Here is a 14,044-nt window from a genome sequence, read left to right on the forward strand (position 1 = left end):
ATACCTGGGAGACAGATAGCATATGGTTTTAATTGCCAAAAAAATCAAAGAGAAGAAATTGGATCTTAGGAAACCAAAAGCAAGCCAGTTTCTTTCTAAGGGAGCCTCAGATGAGCTCTAGGCTCACCATCAGCAAATTGAAAGAAAGCATTGGGCTATGGATCAATCATCAGCGTAGTTCATTAAAGATGCTCCATGGTGAGTGAATTGCGTGTTACAGAAATATCAGTTCCATACTTTTAGTAACTTGGGAGTTTGGTCCAAAAAAGCATTAAACAAGATGTGCTATAATACTACAGGATAGAATTCACAAGGAAGATATAACACGTACGCCTCAAATAGCATAGATCAACATTCATAATGTAAAAACTATAGGAGATACAGGGACAAACAGAAGCACACTAGAGGTGGGAGACTTCACCTCCAAGAAGAGATTATTTTAATACTCTCTGCTTATGCACTGGGAGAAATAACTTTTTAGAATGGCTTGTTGATAACCTTTATTTAGCTTTTGATTAGTGTCCAAAGGGAAAGTTCTTCAATGATTGTAAAACTAAATTCTGGTATTCCTGTTACACGTTATTCTCATTTATGTGACATCAAATCACTCATGCTCAGAAAATTTTTAGGCATGTAAGTGTAAAAAGACAGTTTGACCAAATGAGGTCAAAATGAAATAAATTGATAGTTAAACCTGAAGGAAAAGGAAGTTGAATATGGTAGTGGATGGAGAAATATAACAATATTAATATTGTGTTAGACATAAGATTTCATTTCAAGTTCAGGCCATGGATTTCTTTATGATTACAATTTATTTGAGAAGCACTTTTTGACCAAGTTCTTAAAGGACTGCTTTACCTGCTGGTTCCTTAGGGAGTAAATGAGGATTTAGCATTGGGCAACAGAGGTATTGAGCACGGCTATCCCCTTGGTCAAAGCCATTCCTTCTTTTGCTGAAGTTTTGACATACATGAAAATGCAACTTCCATAAGAAATGGAGACAGCAATCACGTGTGAGGAACAAGTGGAAAAGGCCTTTTTCCTTTGTTCAGCAGAGGGGATTCTCAGAACCGTTTTAAGGATGAATACATAGGAAAGACTCACTAACATTAAGGTTACCATGAGCGTGAATACTGCCATGAAAAATCCCGTGAGCTCTAGGAACACTGTGTCTGTGCAGGAGATCAGTAGCATAGGAGAAGAGTCACAGGTGAAATGGTCAATGATGTTGGAGTCACAAAAATCCAGTTGAAGCCCCATGATCACAGGTGGAAAGATAATGAGAAATCCAGCCAGCCAAGAACAAATTACAAGCTGGTTGCAGACTCTGCTATTCACTATTTTGTGTAGTGCAATGGCTTACAGATGGCCACGTACTGATCATAGGACATAGCAGCCAAAAGGAAAAATTCTGTTGAACCAAGGAATATGAAGAAAAACACCTGGGCCACGCAAGAGTTATAGGAAATGGTCATATCGCCTGTTACAATGCTGACCAGGAATGTAGGAATAGTAACTGTTGTGAATGAGATTTCGAGGAAAGAGAAATTCCTAAGGAAAAAATACATGGGAGTCTTGAGATGTGAATCTATCAGAGTAAGGGTGATAATTGTCAGGTTTCCAGTTACACTCAGTATATATGTGACAAATAGAAATAGAAAAATCAAAACCTTAAGCTCTGGGTCATCTGTTAATCCCAAAAGAATGAACTCTTTCACAAATGTTTGATTTTTCATTTCTTACTGCTGACTTCTTTGAGGGCTGCAAATGCAAACAAGAAACAATGATTTAGTGAGTATGGTATTCCTTTTTTTTTTATCACCTCTACTGATTTAAGAAATATGTAGTGAAATAAACCAATAAATTAACCACCAAGTTACTGAATTCTAAAAATATATGTGAGCCAGGACAAAGAATCTTATATCTGGTATCAGCCTTGTAGGTTACTAGCCATTTAATATTGAGAGTCACTTGATAGAACTAATAAACACAACTGTATAAGAAAAGTGTGCTTAACAAATATGTTTTATTTTCTTTTAAAAATGTGGTCATATGTGTATGAAAATTAGCTGGAATATTATAAAATGTAAAATATTATTTTATTTTTATTAGAATATTTTGCCAGTGATCACGTGTTCTAATGGTTTTCTGAAAATGAAACATTTTACAGTTTGTTTTTTTTAGGGAGTTATTTTCCACAACTTTTCCAAGATGTTTAATGTCACTCCTACCTATATGAGGAAACAACTTAACAAAGAATCAGTGTCATTAAAACTAATATTTATATACCTCTAAACAAACTCAGAATTTAACCTTTTTCCTTTCTGAATTAAATAATAATCTATTACTGTTTGGAAGAGATTCTAACAGGCAAATTTAAGTGATCTAAGTTATAAATTGATTAGAAAATGGAAAAAATAAATGAGATGAGAAATGAAAAATATACTTGCACTGATACAATCCCATGTAGTAGCAACTTGCCTGCTGAAGCCCAGAAGCTCTGCTGCCTGACTTTAACTGAGAGTCCGTGCCTCATGCTTCACATTTGGAGCATTTCATGGACTTCATAACTTGTTTCTGCCTTTGACTTTCTTATGCAATAAAATACTTGTATTGTGTGCAGGTGTAGTTTGGAAGGGTGATTCTAGTGGCACAGAGTGAGATGGAGCATATTGAAGAATAAGTCCTGTAGAAAATTCATTCCTGATATTGAGATGGCCCGATAGAAAGGTGACGTAGGCCCAGGTGCTGGTGGCAAGTGCTGTATTCAGACTGCAAGCAGAATATTCAAGAGGTCCTGCAACTTGTGATCCACAAGAGTTGGTGACATGGTGCCAAAAGCTCTGTGAGCAGTCCCCAGTAGTCAACTCATGTTAAGTCTGAAAGGCTGAGACTCAAGTAGTGCTCCAAAACTATTCATTGGTAACAGCGTCTCTGCAACAAACTTGCTTTTCAGGAGTAAAGCCGGCAGCAGTGGAAATGAAGGAGGGCAGCAGCAAATTGGACTTCTGTTCTAGGTTTTTAACTGGTGACACAGTAGACCCAGAGACTACATTTCCTGGAATGTAAGCCTCTCGAAAACTAAATAGATAAAATAAAAAGGAAAAGAAAAAAGATGTGGGATCGGGGCACTAGTTACAGTGAAACAGGCAAATAGAAGTGGTAAAGTAGCATATTTTGCTGGTTAAGGAAGTGAAGCTCTTAGTTGTAAGGAAAGGGCTCAAACCATGAATGTGAATCAAGAAACAATAGCTATGGAAAAGAGATGAGCTTCATGGCCTATGAGCAAAAATTTGTGAGAAAGAAAATTCCTGAAATGCAAAGAACTATCCCAAGTTAAAAATCCCAAGTGCAAAATCCAAGGTCAGGCATTTAATATCTCTGGTTTTCAAAGGCATCCCACATATAAAGTAGAGGAAGATGGGCATGGATGTTAGCTCAGGGCCAGTCTTCCTTAGCAAAAAAGAGGAGGATTGGCAGCAGATGTCAGCTCAAGGCTAATCTTCCTGAAAAAAAAATTTCCATAAAAATACCAATGTCCTAACCTTAGATGCCAGGAGAACCTAGTAATAGAATATCCTATTTGGCTCTCAGGAACTTTTGGGAAAGAATGATGACTTATAATTTTTTTTTACTCTCTTTAACTTCCAGTGGGAAGTCTTGGTTTTCTAACTATTGTTTCCAAAACAGACTGGTTTTATCTGTTTTATCCTCAAAATAGCCACAGGGGATTCTTGCAAGGAAGCAGAATTAGAATGTGTCTGGAGAGATATGGTATGATGAATGCACTCTAAATTTAGTTAAATGATGTTAATTAGGTATCTTTGGGAAATTATTTCTTTTGAAAATATTGAACATCAGAAAGGTGTATGATGCAAAGAACAATAGCGAGGAAATAGCAGTCTTTGAATTATTTTGTATTTTGAGTGTTATTTTATTTTTACCTGAAATATAGCTGCCAAGGCAAGACAATCCAATTACATGTAAATTGTGAAGAAGCAGGAGATAGCAAGAGGAAAGGGCCAAAGGATATAAAATGTGCCATTCTAATGTTTTATTTGTTAATAAAAAATATATTGAAAACCTATTTTGGGTGAGTTAAAGTTAGTTGATAGACACATCATTAAAATATTGTAAAAATTGAGAGACTGATGTATAAACCTGAAACTCATGATTGGTTATCTGTAAAAGCTTCTTAATTACGGTTTCTTTCCATTAGAAAATGAAACAAGCAAAGTTTGTGTATGGTTTTGTCTAATTTTTCCTGTTAGATAGTTTTAGATCTGGTATATTGTTTTCAGATACTGAAATATTTGATTATCATTTTTTTTACTTCTTTGGTCAGTATGTTTTCTCTGGATGCCAAATTTGATTTGGTTTTTTTGTCCTTAGACTTATATATTTGCATTATTTTCCTGGACTTGCTGTCAGAAGTGAATCCGTGGGAGTGGGGGAGGAGTACTGGTGGCTTAGGGTGATTGTTTTATTTCAAGAGAATATTAAATGAAGATCAGCATTTTTATAACCAAAAAAAGGTACATTTTCCCTCTTTTTCTAATATTTTGTAAACATTATGCTATGTTTAGCATGATTTAGTGTTTCAGCCATTTCAACAACCGCTTTTCACCGCCAGTTTTTCAGGAAAATGTCTCCTTTCTAAAACGGGCAGGTGGGCTGTAAAGTAGTCTCCATGACTCCCGACTCCTGCTGTCTGTGCCCTTGTACATTCTCTTCTCCACGAGTGTAGGCAGAGCTTGTGACTTGCTTCTAACCAACACAATATGACAAAGTCGATGTGATGTCACTCTTGTGATTTTGTCATGTTACTTAAAACTCTTGCTGGCAAACTTGCTCCAGAGTCTCTGTCTCCATTGCTGGCTTTAAGTAAATAAGCTCCTATGAATTCCACAGCCATAAAAAATATGATTCTGCCAACAATCTGACTAATCTTGGAAGTGGATCCATCCCCAGTCAAGCCTCCAGATGATGATACATCCCTCATGATACCTTGATTGTAGCTTTGCAGACCATCATCCAGCTAGGCGGTGCCCAGCTTTCTCACTTACAGCAATTGTGAGATAATACATGTATGCTGTTTTAAGGTGCTAAATTTGTTGTAATTTGTCATGCAGCGTAGGAAACTATTACACAAGGTCCTCTTTCTGCCTCATAAGTGATGCCTTTTTAAGAAAGCCAGTTCAGATCTTGCAAGCTTTCCAATCCTTTTCATTCGGACTCCCTAGTATTTGGCAATCTGATGCACCAAATTCATTATTTTTCCTTTTAATGAGAGATGTTCTTTCCGAAGTAAACCCTCATTGACCTTAATGGTTTGTATTTATTTTTTATTTTAAATTTTTTGTCACAGCTAAGACTCCAACTAACTTCCCTTCACTCCACAACATTCCCTAGTTACTCCTTGTTTGGGTTTGGACTTAGAGATGATTATTCTCGTCTTCTACTTATTCTGAGGGCTGAGCTATGGGTAATCTTATTTACTCTTTCTTCTAATCCACTGTCTTTAGAAAGTTTATGGGAAGATTTCTATTTGGGAAACAAAATTTTCCTAAAAGAAACTAGGGCTTGGAAGAGCACTTTTTTCCTTTCATCTCTTCAACTAAGAAGGTAGAAGAAAAGCTAATTAGCAAATACCACCTACCATAGGCTCCTCCATTAATTCTTACATCAATAAAACACTTCTATGCATATAAAATATGAAGAAGAGCAACTTTAAAAAAGACAGCATACTAATGTAAAGCCAATAGCTCTCAGACAATCCAAAGCAAGTCCATCTCTTCATCAAGGGAGGGACAAATGCCATCAGTTTTATTTTTCTTTGGGTGATATTCATTCCCTTGTAGTTCTATGAAAATCTCTCTTCAGTAACTTTCAAAATTACATTTAAGTTACAAAGATCATCACCAACATATTTTTTGTATAAAATAGTTGGGAAACAGTAGAGAGGTAACAGAGCAAGGGAAACAGATGGGTGGTTACTATTGTCTTGTTTTTTCTGCAATTGTTCGTAAGGCTATCACTGGTATACTCTTGAGTGTTGTCTATGGTGTGCTTCATTAACAAATACCAGCATTTCAATGGTTAAAACAAAATTATTTCTCCTTCCCAACACCTGTCAAATGCACATTGGTTAAAGACTCTTCTCCACATCTTTCTCCTTCTGGGACCCAAGTTAATATCAATCAAAATATCATCAGTAACAGTCAGGAGGAAGCTAGAGTAGAGAATAATGTACAGGCTATTATATACCTGCATTTGTAAGTGACACAGCATTTCTATTTATATTCCATGGCCCCAATTAGCAAAGTGAACATATTTATAATCTTGAATATGAGGAAATAAAATCATAGCAGATGTCAGAAAGGAAAATATACTAATATTTATTGATAATTTTTCAGCTTCAAATCCACCATTTAATACCTCAGTCTTTGATGTTGGGGATCAGACACTGAAAACTTTGCCATCACGTTTCCTGATGGGTACTGACAATGAAAGGCACTATAGCAAAATTAGAAAGTGGGAGAAAACAAAGGGATTTATTTTTTCCAGTGTTTTGGTTTTGGTATCTGTCTGATAGCCCTAGCAGTGGAAGTTGACTTCATAAAGGCAATTGGCTCCAGGCTTCAGTTTCTTTTAGAATAAGCATTTTCATCACTAGCTGCATAATGGCCCTCAAATGTGTAAGTAAGAGTAGGCAGTGCCCCATCTTCAGAGATATGGCATTCCTCTTCTGAGTTCCCAGGAACTAAAGCATCCACACAGCATCACACCCTTATAAGTAACAGCACCAACTCCATGTAGCACCTCTCTGAGCACCTGAGGTTGTGATACTAAGGCTGAGGCTAATAGTTGTGTGGAGAAAATAAGAAGTAACTATTTTTGACCTAAAGAAATAAGAACACATATAATTGGTGAATATTCAGTGAATTAGAGATTTAGACAATGTTGTCATTAACATAGATGTCAACATTCCTATCTTGATTCTTCGTTTGGAATGGAGAGTGAGAGAACTGCAGTTTTCTTCGCTCTTTGGACAAGTCTCGGCTCAGACACTTTGAAAAGTGAAAATTTCTTTATACATCCTTTTAATCCCCACTATGGGAATTAGACTTCATTTTACCATCAACATTTAGGATTTCCTATAGATGCCACAAGCTAGATTCTTAATTAACTTTGTTATTTTGTTTTTTAATTAATGAGGAAAATAGTCAATTAGCATCTTCTCCACAAGAATCCCGAGGACCCTATACCAGTTCTGAGTAAATATGCTCTTTACTATTAAAGAGCAAAGATAAATCTATGGCTATATGGAGGCCGAATCATTTTTATCTAAGAAAGATCGAGAGTCTCTAGTGAGTGATCAGCATTCTCCTTACACACACACAAAAACTCTACTCTTTTGATTCTAGATAAATAAGTTAGACATCCAGATTTTATGTTAGGCTGAATCCAGACATTATTAGTTTTTGTTTGTAGGGATATCATAAAAATGTATTTGCTGCTTTTTTTATTTTATTTTTTTTTAAAGATTTAATGTTTTTCCTTTTTCTCCCCAAATCCCCCCGGTACATAGTTGTATATTCTTCGTTGTGGGTCCTTCTAGTTGTGGCATGTGGGACGCTGCCTCAGTGTGGTTTGATGAGCAGTGCCATGTCCACGCCCAGGAATCGAACCAACGAAACCTTGGCCACCTGCAGTGGAGTGTGCGAACTTAACCACTCAGCCACGGGGCCAGCCCCTTGCTGCTTTTTTAAAAATAATTTTTCTTATTCCTATTTGTGGTCTTCTCTTTCTCACTTGAATAAGTCCCTTTAACATTTCTTGTAAGACTGGTTTCTTGGTGATAAACTCTAATTTTTGCTTGTCTGAGAACTCTTTATCTCTCCTTCCATTCTGAATGATAACCTTGCCAGGCAGAGTATTCTCGGCTGTAGGTTTTTCCTTTCAGCACTTTGAATATATTGTGTTATTCCCTTCTAGCTTGTAAGCTTTATGGTGAGAAGTCAGCTGATAGCCTTATGACGTATCATTTGTATAACTTGTTGCCCTTATCTTGTGACTTTTAGGATTCTGTCTTTATCTTTAATTCTTGTCATTTTAACTATAATGTATCTTGTGTGAGCCTCTTTAAGTTTATCTTGTTTCATACTCTCTATGCTTCCTGTACCTGTATGTCTGTTTCCTTCCTTAGGTTAGGAAAGTTTTCAGCTATTATTTCTTCACATAGATTCTGTGCCCCTTTGTCTCTCTCTTCTCCTTCTGGGATACATATAATATGGATGTTAGTGCACTTGATGTTGTCCTTGAGGTCCCTTAGACTGTTCTTGTTCTTTTTAATTCTTTTTTCTCTTATCTATTCAGCTTGGGTGATTTCCTCTAGTCTTTCATCCAGCTTGCTGATCTGTTCTTCTGTATCATATACTCTCCTATTGAGTCTTTCTAGCGAATTTTTCATTTCTCGTATTTCATTCTTCATTTCTGATTGGTTCTTTTTTATATTTTCCAATTCTTTGTTAATGTTCTCACTGAGTTCATCCATTTTTCTCCCAAGATCACTGATCATTCTTATAACTTTTTGTTTGAACTCTTTGTCAGGTAGATTGTTTATTTCTGTTTCATTAAGTTCTTTTTCTGGGGTTTTGTCCTGTTCCATTACGTGGAACATATTCCTTTGCCTCCTTATTTTGCTTCTTTCTCTGTGCTTATATCTGTGTATCAGGTGGGTCAGCTGTGTCCTCTGATATTAGAGAGGTGGCCTTATATAAGACAGGTTTTATGAGGCCCAGCAGTATGCTTCCCTCTAGTCACCAGTTCCAGGTGTGACCCCCGTGCGGGGTACGTGTGTCCTTCCATTGTGGCAGGATTGTTCTTGTTGCAGGTGCCCAGGGAGGCTAGGATGTCCCCCTGGATGGATGGTTGTTATGCTCAGCCATATGTGGTTGCTGTGGACACTTCAGTCACTTTATTGGGTGTGGAGAGCCCCAGCACATTTGGCTGCAAGGTCTAATAGCACATTCCTGTTGCAGTTTTTCTGTTAAGTGAGCAGACTCCCAGCATGGCTGGTTGCTAAGCTCAGGGGCTTAAAATTCCTGTAGGCTTCCAGCCTACAGAATCTTGTCAGCTCTTGAAGGATTGCAGCTAAGTGGGACTGGCCTGAGACATGGGAGCAGCAAATTGTTTTAGGTTTTGGAAGGTGGGGCCAATCACCTGCATGTCTGTTTGGGAAGCACAAGTCTTCTGCAGCTGACAAGCCCCACAACCCACAGGGCCACACACCCTGTCAACAGTCTTGCCATGTGCATACACTCTGACCCCCTGAAACAGACCCAGTCATTCCACTGCAGAGGCCCTGCACATGCCACCAATGCCCCACACACTCCACCCACTCCTTGCACATGCCTTGTCCCACAGAGGTGGACCCACTTGCCCACTGCAGTGAATCCAGCAGCCTATGTAGGCCCACAAGTTGCCCCAGGGCTTTCTGTTGGTCAGGACCAGTCCCTAGGGTGTGCTGCCTGCCCTAAGTGAGCTGGATTAAGTTGGCATTCTGGGTGGGGCAGACCCTGGGCTAACAGGCCAGCAGAAGAACTCCAATGGTGTCTGCCAGTGTCTATGTCAGCATGCCTGTACTGGGTCACAATCATAGCTGCTGCCAATGTCTCAGTCTTGGGAGAGGTATCACTTCTCACCAAGATGCACTCAGAGCCTATCAGGCGAGTCTCTTTTCACCAAAAGACTTTGCACCTTTCTTTCTGGTGATTTTACATTGCTTTCTGAAATGGGTTAATTTGTTCACAGGCCCTTTAAGAGCTGAGTTTTTTCCCCTATGTCCCATAGCTTTTCTGCGGGTATTCCCCATTGTAGGTAGTAGCCAGCAAAGTCAAATATTATTACACTCATCTCAGTTGTGCTGAGTCCCAAAGATGTTTATAGCAGTAATGCTCCCCCACTCAGGTTCCCTACTCTTTCAGGGAAGACTGTGTACCTTAGAATTGGTCCCAGTTGGCCATGGAGTGCCATGGCTTGTGAACCTGACTTTTTTTCTCTCCAGAAAGGAATTTCTGCTTCTTCCACCTCAGTCAGTGCTGTCACTTTTTGGAGAGGTTCTTTTTATCCTGTTTTCAGTTATATCTTTGGGGTAATTGTTCCAAGAGTAGTTGTAAATTTGTGGTGTCCATGGGAGGAGATGAGTTCAGAGTCCACTTACATTGCTATCTTAACATCTCCTCTCCCAGACAAATGTGTTTGAAAATGCCAAATCTGGGGCCGGCCCCATGGCGCAGTGGTTAAGTTCGCAAGTCCCACTTCTTGGCGGCCCAGGGTTCACCAGTTTGCATGCTGGGTGAGGACATGGCACCACTTGGCAAAAGCCATGCTGTGGTAGCGTTCCACATATAAAGTAGAGGAAGATGGGCATGGATGTTCGCTCAGGGCCAGTCTTCCTCAGCAAAAAGAGGAAGATTGGTAGTAGTTAGTTCAGGGCTAATCTTCCTCAAAAAAAAGAAAGAAAGAAAGAAAGAAAATGCTGAATGTATGATGAATAGAGGGACATAGACAGAGAGGAAGAAAGTGAGAGGTTCACACGTGTTTAAGTTTATTATTAAACACCGTTGGATTTTAACCTAAACAAGGTCTCCTTTGAGAGTGGGGAAGCAAAGAAAAATATGTGCTAGAAAGAAATACATATCCTTTTGGTAAAATAATTCATATTATATTTGTGTTTAATGATACAGAAGAACAATTTCACATGGACCAGTAAACAAAACTCTTGCAGAAAGTTTTCAGTATTGTGTTGTTTTGTGTACAAAGCGATTACTATATAATCCATTCTGTTCTGAATGTATGACCACAGATTAAACCAATTAAATCCAGAATTAGACAAAGAAAATGCTTGTGTAACTCATGATTCAAGATTCAATGTATATATTTGAAAGAGTGTGTGAATTTGTCTATTGCAATATGAACAACAATTCTCAATAGTTTGTATTGAAAATTTGACTGGTACATATTTAGTAAAGGATTGGGTACTTTAATATTACGGAATTTAAAGTATTTCTTACATTGATAAAACTATTAATGAAGGTGAAGCTCACTGAACAATTAATAAATTAACTCTAAGTTCCATGTAAAATTTCCACTTGATTTTTACATAGTAATTTTGAGATTAATGTTATACTAAAATTCATAAATATTTCTTTCCATTGAAAAATATTCTAATTGGCAATACCAAGGAACCCAAAGACTAAGCAGAAATACATCATCAGAAAGTAATTGTTTAAAAAAACATTAATTACAAAAGTTCGGTCATGATTATCTGTTTAAAATGTAAAAGAATACATAAAAGATATATCTTGCTGAAGCAAACTGAGCAGAAGATCACTTTGACAATAGGGAGATTGACCGATCCAACCTAAAAAATGTTTTCTTGTGGATTCAGTAAGATTTCAGAAAGATTCAATAAGATTACTTATCAGTATCTTAGACAAAATTTTAAACCAGAGAAACTTGCAGAAGCTTATAAGAGGAGATAATATAGCCAGTTTTTTGCAAGATGAAGATATGAAAGAGAATCAGGAAATTGAGTACCCAGAAAAGGAGATGAAATAAGCAGGATTAAGCCTGTGGTTCTGACTGCTAGATAAAATGGTTGAAATTATAATATTTCAGTTGACTTCCTTGGTTCTTCATAACACTTTTAAACCTATTTATAACTAAGCATTTTTTAAACTCGGGATTAACTATTTTTTTCCTAGATCTAATGGCGTTAGAAGAAATTTCATCATGCGAAATTGGACAATGGTGACATTTGTTCTTCTAGGACTGACAGATGACCCAAACTGGCAAATTGTAACATTCTTTTTTCTATTTCTAACATATTTGCTGGGTGTTACTGGAAATCTAATCTTTATCCTCCTCACTTTGTTAGATTCCCCCTTCAACACACCCATGTATTTCTTCCTTCAGAATTTTTCCTTCTTAGGAGTATCATTGACATCTGTCTGCATCCCTAGATTCCTGGTCAGCATAGTGACTATGGATAAAACAATTTCCTATGATGCTTGTGTGACACAACTATTTTTTCACATCTTCTTGGGTGTATCAGTTTTTCCTGTTCACTGCCATGTCCTATAACCACTATGTGACCATCTGCAAACCCCTTCATTATGCAATCCTTATGAGCAATGGAGCCTGTACCTAATTGGTTGTTACCTCTTGGTTGGCTGAGTTGTTAACAATCTCTCCTGGACTTATCATGGGGCTGAGGTTGGAATTCTGTGATGCAAATGCTATTGACCACTTTTTCTGTGACTATTCTCCTGTCCTCCAACCCTTCTGCACAGACACATGAAATCGTAGAATTATTAAGTTGTAATTTAGCCACTGTCACACATCTGATTACATTGGCACTGGTATTGCTTTCCTGTGCAAGTATCATGAGAACAATTCTGAAGATCCCTTCTGCCCAGCAGAAGAAGAAGGCTTTTCCACCTGTTCCTCCCACATGATTGTTGTCTCTATCTCCTATGGCAGCTGTATTTTTGTGTTTATTAAACCTTCTGCAGAGGAAAGGGTAGCTTTAAACAAAGGGGTAGCAGTACTCAGCACTTTGATTGAACCCGTATTAAATCCTTTTATCTATACTCTAAGAAATAAGCTGGTGAAACAAGCTCTGAAGGATACAGTAAAAAAATGCACCTTTACTATTTTAAAATAATAACTCTGGTTTTGATATAGAATACCACTAAAGCTTATAGAAAATTGAAGCCTATATCAGCTACTCTTTTAAGATATTCTTTTTATTTTTATATTACAGTAGTGATTGAAGTCACCTACAAATAACCCTTTAAAGTATTGCTGAAACTTTATCCTTTCAATCATATTATCTGTATCCATGATGTTCTCTTATGCATTACTAGACTCATTTCATTCTTTAATTTATTTCTCTCATTCATGCATATTCAAAATATTCCAATATGAATTCATTTTGGAAAGCTAATACTTCTACGTTTTTCTAACATATATCTGCCTAGAATATACATCACTTGTGAACTCAAGTGATGCATATTCTTGTGAACTAAGCATTAATTTGTGAACTTGTGAACTAAGCATTGATTTGATTTTATAACTCCCTATGAAGTATTTTAATAAGTATGTGATGTTTTCAGAAGCATAATAGTGAACCTAAATAGAAGCATTTGTGTTCAGGCTTAGTGATGATACCTAAAAGAATATCTCCAAATCACTATTCTATTGTATATCAAAGAAGGCTTTTTTCAATTAGGACAGTGGGCTTCATGTTGGAATTTAATTTAAAGAGCCTAGGTAAATTATCCTAATGTCAAACAGCAAGCAAATGTTAGATGTTAAACTTGTATCTAGGTTCTAAAACTCGATTCCTATGCAGGTAAGACCTGGGAAATGTTAACTTTTTATGTGACTGTAACGGCATTAATTAACTTGGAAAAACTTAAGCATAAATAACAGCTGTCTTAAGATCTTTGGAAAGCCATCCTAGGAGGCAGACACTGGTTCTGTAAAACTCCAGAGACACCACTTAATTATATGTTTGAGGTTTTCGTAATACATATTTTCACTGATACAGAACATCTTGCAATGTGCCATGTTTTCTGTCACTAGTGTATCTTTGCCTATTCTCTTTCCTCCCACTGGAATTCTTTTCTTTACTTTCCAAATGTCGTGTTTTGAATAATTATTGTTCTTCTACCTTTCTTTTTCTTTTTTTTGTGAGGAAGCCCAGCCCTGAGCTAACTACTGCCAGTCCTCCTCTTTTTGCTGAGGAAGGCTGGCCCTGAGCTAACAACCATGCCCATCTTCCTCTACTTTCTATGTGGGACGCCTACCACAGCATGGTGTGCCAAGCGGTGCCATGTCCGCACCCGGGATCCGAACCGGCGTACCCTGGGCTGTTGAGAAGCGGACGTGCGAACTTAACCGCTGCGCCACTGGGCCCGCCCCTCTTCTACCTTTCTTGAGAGGCCACTCTCTCTTAAGCCACTACTTTGTA

The 14,044-nt window shown here is 37.6% G+C and overlaps 1 pseudogene; it reads right to left on the reverse strand.

The window, feature by feature from the left end:
- Positions 1-804: 804 nt before the first annotated feature.
- On the reverse strand, positions 805-1,736 carry LOC124226671 (olfactory receptor 6C76-like; annotated as a pseudogene).
- Positions 1,737-14,044: the final 12,308 nt, after the last annotated feature.

Source organism: Equus quagga, chromosome 1 (assembly GCF_021613505.1).
Source record: "Equus quagga isolate Etosha38 chromosome 1, UCLA_HA_Equagga_1.0, whole genome shotgun sequence".
In the NCBI taxonomy this organism is placed as follows: domain Eukaryota; kingdom Metazoa; phylum Chordata; class Mammalia; order Perissodactyla; family Equidae; genus Equus; species Equus quagga.